Genomic DNA, 6,137 nt, shown 5'->3' with positions numbered 1-6,137 from the left:
TTTATACAGATCAAGTTCTGGCATTTAATACATATATATATATATATATATACATATATATATATATATACAGTACAGGCCAAAAGTTTGGACACACCTTCTCATTTAATGCGTTTTCTTTATTTTCATGACTATTTACATTGTAGATTCTCACTGAAGGCATCAAAACTATGAATGAACACATGTGGAGTTATGTACTTAACAAAAAAAGGTGAAATAACTGAAAACATGTTTTATATTCTAGTTTCTTCAAAATAGCCACCCTTTGCTCTGATTACTGCTTTGCACACTCTTGGCATTCTCTCCATGAGCTTCAAGAGGTAGTCACCTGAAATGGTTTTCCAACAGTCTTGAAGGAGTTCCCAGAGGTGTTTAGCACTTGTTGGCCCCTTTGCCTTCACTCTGCGGTCCAGCTCACCCCAAACCATCTCCATTGGGTTCAGGTCCGTTGACAGTGGAGGCCAGGTCATCTGCCGCAGCACTCCATCACTCTCCTTCTTGGTCAAATAGCCCTTACACAGCCTGGAGGTGTGTTTGGGGTCACTGTCCTGTTGAAAAATAAATGATCGTCCAACTAAATGCAAACCGGATGGGATGGCATGTCGCTGCAGGATGCTGTGGTAGCCATGCTGGTTCAGTGTGCCTTCAATTTTGAATAAATCCCCAACAGTGTCACCAGCAAAACACCCCCACACCATCACACCTCCTCCTCCATGCTTCACAGTGGGAACCAGGCATGTGGAATCCATCCGTTCACCTTTTCTGCGTCTCACAAAGACACGGCGGTTGGAACCAAAGATCTCAAATTTGGACTCATCAGACCAAAGCACAGATTTCCACTGGTCTAATGTCCATTCCTTGTGTTTCTTGGCCCAAACAAATCTCTTCTGCTTGTTGCCTCTCCTTAGCAGTGGTTTCCTAGCAGCTATTTGACCATGAACGCCTGATTGGCGCAGTCTCCTCTTAACAGTTGTTCTAGAGATGGGTCTGCTGCTAGAACTCTGTGTGGCATTCATCTGGTCTCTGATCTGAGCTGCTGTTAACTTGCGATTTCTGAGGCTGGTGACTCGGATGAACTTATCCTCAGAAGCAGAGGTGACTCTTGGTCTTCCTTTCCTGGGTCGGTCCTCATGTGTGCCAGTTTCGTTGTAGCGCTTGATGGTTTTTGCGACTCCACTTGGGGACACATTTAAAGTTTTTGCAATTTTCCGGACTGACTGACCTTCATTTCTTAAAGTAATGATGGCCACTCGTTTTTCTTTAGTTAGCTGATTGGTTCTTGCCATAATATGAATTTTAACAGTTGTCCAATAGGGCTGTCAGCTGTGTATTAACCTGACTTCTGCACAACACAACTGATGGTCCCAACCCCATTGATAAAGCAAGAAATTCCACTAATTAACCCTGATAAGGCACACCTGTGAAGTGGAAACCATTTCAGGTGACTACCTCTTGAAGCTCATGGAGAGAATGCCAAGAGTGTGCAAAGCAGTAATAAGAGCAAAGGGTGGCTATTTTGAAGAAACTAGAATATAAAACATGTTTTCAGTTATTTCACCTTTTTTTGTTAAGTACATAACTCCACATGTGTTCATTCATAGTTTTGATGCCTTCAGTGAGAATCTACAATGTAAATAGTCATGAAAATAAAGAAAACGCATTGAATGAGAAGGTGTGTCCAAACTTTTGGCCTGTACTGTATATATATATATATATATGTGTGTGTGTGTGTGTGTATATATATATATATACCATATATTTTATAGTAATACATATCATAGTATGATATAGTCTTGACACTGGACAACATCAACGTACATATCATCATCACTGCCAACTACATATGACAAAAGTACCAAATAAAATAAAAATTATATATATTAGAGTCACCAATTAGCCTGTCCCCAACCTGCATGTCTTTGGACTGTGGGAGGAAGCCAAAGTACCCGGAGAAAACCCACACTGACACGGGGAGAACAAGCAAACTCCACACAGAAGGGCTCCCTCCTGGGATCAAACCAGGGACCCTCTTGCAGTGAGGCGACAGTGCTAACCACTACACCTCGTCCAGCCCTTTATAGTTTATATTTTCTTATAATTTTTTGTAAAATGAACATAATTGTGTTATAGACTGCTATTGACTATTTCACAACAGACAGAAAAATAAACATTGACTGATGGGTTTGCCGTCTCAAGGGTATATATAGTAGATGACAGCATTTGTAGTTTAACATAAGGTTGTTTTTTTTTACACAGGCGTATTTCTGAGGTGGCAAGTTGAATCACTTGCAAGGGCCCATTCTCTGCTCTAGAGAAAGCGGGCCCTACAGCAAGTCTGTTTACAGGCGCCCCACTTGATAGGCCCTGGTGCAACCACACTGCATATCTATATTTACACCCCTGGTTGTATGGAGCACTTATCCATAGTCAGTGTATTACACACAGTAGATGTCAGTCAACACGCCACCAGTTTGGAGAAGCAGGCAGGTGTACTGACACAGAAGCTAAGCAATGAACTGCTTGGACAGGGCCAGCAACAACACATACTTTAGATACCTCATAAAGATCCCACATAAAAAAATCAATATCAGTTTAAGTGTACGCCATATTCAAAATATTTTCACTGCTTTACCTGTAGCTGTTACATCGCTCTCCTCAAAGCCAGACTTCAAAAACAAAAACAGTGATTTAACATCACCGAACGCAGGAGTTGCTGGTCTACTGCAGCCTGCCACTTCTCCAAACTGGGGGCACGCCAGCTGACATCTACGATAGGTAATGCATTGAGTATAATAGGTAACCCATACAACGCTGCGTCAGAAAATCCCAACTATCCCTTTAATGCTATTATTTTATATGTTGTTTCTCTTTTCTTTATTTCTAGAAATCAGTGTATAGATGTTATGACATTTTACTGCTGAACCTTTCAAACAAATAGGAGCAATGTTGTGTTTGCTAAAGAAGATGCTCTTTTCATTTTTAAAATTAGACTGCGGTTTAATTTCTACGAAGAGCCTCTGGGGGTGGTAGTTACTCACGTGGCCTTTTGTGTAGCCATACAAGGTTAACAAGAATGCATGTGTTCCAGAGTCAAACTCAATGTACTCAACAGCCACCAATGCCGAGTGCTGAGCTCAGACACAAAGCCTTTGTTGTTTCAAATGTTGTTTTCAATGCTTTGAGCACAGAATGCAGACTTCAAACTACCTATACTGAAGCGGAAATCTCATCACAACATGGAGAAATCAAGCCAAACTTATGGATGAAATTAGGGGTAATTAGGGGTAAATAACGTTCTTTCTTTCTTTCTTACAATTACACTGAATTTACCCTTTAAATCTTACAATTTTTATTGGTAGGAACTGATTCTACACAATCAGAATTTCAGAAACTGCTGTAACATTTGGAAATTTTGACTATTCCATATATGAAAAAATGACACAAACCACCTACATACTGGGCAAATATACATTTTAAAAATTTAAAAATTGTGTGCATTACATATATTTATTTTACAAATTTATTTATGTGTATGGATTCTCATGCCATTTTGTTTATTATTCATTCTGATTATTATTTTTTTTTTTTTAATTTGATCCTCATATACCCTTCATATATTTTTTTAATTTAAAATGTATTTTTACACCATAATTAGCATTGTGGATGTGCTAGAAAGTATTTCAACTTGAATTTGCAGGGCTTAACAAGCTCTACTTGATGCTTTTTATGCACTCCAGCACATTTTTTTTTCACTTAAAGTACAAAAATAAAATCCCAGTGTGAATCATTTTATTTTCATTGTGTATAAGAAAATGCTTGTACCGGGCTACCTAGCATGCCATTTAAGTTTAGTATCACTGATGTAGACAAAATATCCACAAACCAGAAATAAATTCCCACAACCTAATCTCCACACAGTGAACTTGGGGCTTATGGGTGCATCTGGTGTCCTGGGGCCTGTGGACAGTTGCTCACTCTGCCTGTCTGAAAATACACATCTACTTTGATTTGATTCAATTCTAAACTCTGTGGTGCAAGACACTGCAAACAGAAATCCAAGCAAACAGAACAGTGAGACTGTAAACAGACCGGAGGCTGGTTGTCAGGCACGGCAGCTGATACAGCTCCATGGCATTTCTATTATCAGCTGCATTGCACAACACGCCGGCGACTCCACTGTGAAGCGTACGACTGGCAGGCCCGTTCAAAATCAAAGCAGGTTTGGGGGGGGGGGGGGGGGTCATCGTATGGAGGGTGGAGCGATGCATGAATGCACACTGGGCTTATGTCGCCCCCGTGAATGCACTCAGCAGAGACTATGACAGGAAGTGGAGTCCCCGAGTGGAAAGAATAGACACAGGTGACGCACTGGAAGGAAGATAATTAACGCAGAGCTTGCACTGAGGCATCACATAAACACACTGGGCTCCCAGACGTGACACCTTATATATCATATAATGTACTTACATGCACATTGCTATTATACCTCTAACATCTGATCTGGAGTTGATGAATCACATCGGATACGCTTGCTTTCAGTCTCTAAAGATTACTTGGGAACTCATCATTAGGACAGATTTAAGGGTGTGTGGTTCCAACAGTCTTGTGTCCCACTGTAATCACATATTATTGCCTCATGTTGAAACACAAATATGGATCGTGAACAGTATAAATTGTTTACATGCCTCAGTATCCCAGCTTATAGAAACATCAGCTTGCCCACATATTATGTATCCAGGATAATGAGATACTACCCCTCAGATAAACACAGCCAGTGCTGTATGGAAGATACACTGAGGTCGTACACTCATACAAGATAACATTTGCTTGTTGCATAGTTCTATGGGTTATTATACTAGCTGCATGTAGACATCCTTTGTGTTGATCTTGAGAAGCTTTTTCAGCTGTTCTATTCACCTGAACAGACGACACTTCATTCTAGCAAGCTTTAAAGATAGGTACACAATGTCTCTATAACACCATGAGCTGGTGGTAAAAAGTATTAAGTAATGGTTTATGTCTTTTTATATGCATCATAATATTACATTTTCTGGAAATTGATATATATGTAACTTTGACGTGACGGTAAGAGAGGCACAGGTGTAAATAACCAATGAATGATGGCTGGATTCCATTTAGCTGCTTCAGTTTCAGGGTGCTGATAATGTTTATGCTGGCACACAGTCGTGGCTTACCAGGACACTTTAACAGAACTGAGCTACTGGTAATATTTAGTAACACTTGTGATTTTTCTACAATTACATGTCAAAACTGTTGATAGATGTGGGAGTGTCTGTTTGGAAAGTGCCCACATTGTGAAAGTGGCAAATGTTGCGCCCATCTATATGCTCATGGTCATGTAGGACTTAACATGAGGTGTGGTCAGATGCATTGTTGGCGTTTGCATTGCTACCCAGTTGACAGTGAACGGCAATATGACGTCAGAAAAACATTGGACTCTTACGCTGTACAGACATATTTTGGTCGGAATGAAAATTGGGTTGACAATATTCGAATTGCCTATCAACTTTAGATAACATTATGACGTTTTGCAGATGTTGGGTTTTGTTCAACATATAAACAAAATGTCATTTTTCTACGTCAACATGACATTGGCTTATTTGACATTTGTAAGACATGTTTTTTTTGTGTTTTACTTAACATAACTTAAACCAACAAATTATCAACATCATTGTAAACAGTATTCTAAGGCACATTGACATGACATTGTTCTGACACTGAATTTTGGTCACCTGACATCACAACCAAAAGTCAACCAAATATCAATATCTAATGGTGTTGTTGGCCAGCTGGGTATCTTGAGACAGCACAAAATGATTACATCATTGACCAACAAAAACCTGTTCTAAAGTCAATAGCGCAGTATTTCCAGCTATTTAAGGGCAAATCATTCAGATAGCAATAGGTGGGTTCCCATCATGCGTACACTCTGCTTGTTACACACACTGGGATGTGCAGATGGGTAACATCACTCATGAGAAATACATTAATCACATTCTCTAAAATGTGAACGTAGCAGAGAGCAGAGATGAGCTGCTGTCTAACTCCCCATTAAGAGACGTTGTGCAGATTTATACACAAAAAAACACATAAACCCTTTTTTCAGAAGCTAAAAG

The sequence above is a fragment of the Epinephelus lanceolatus genome, chromosome 13 (assembly GCF_041903045.1).
Source record: "Epinephelus lanceolatus isolate andai-2023 chromosome 13, ASM4190304v1, whole genome shotgun sequence".
Taxonomy (NCBI): domain Eukaryota; kingdom Metazoa; phylum Chordata; class Actinopteri; order Perciformes; family Serranidae; genus Epinephelus; species Epinephelus lanceolatus.
This window is presented reverse-complemented; position numbering follows the sequence as displayed.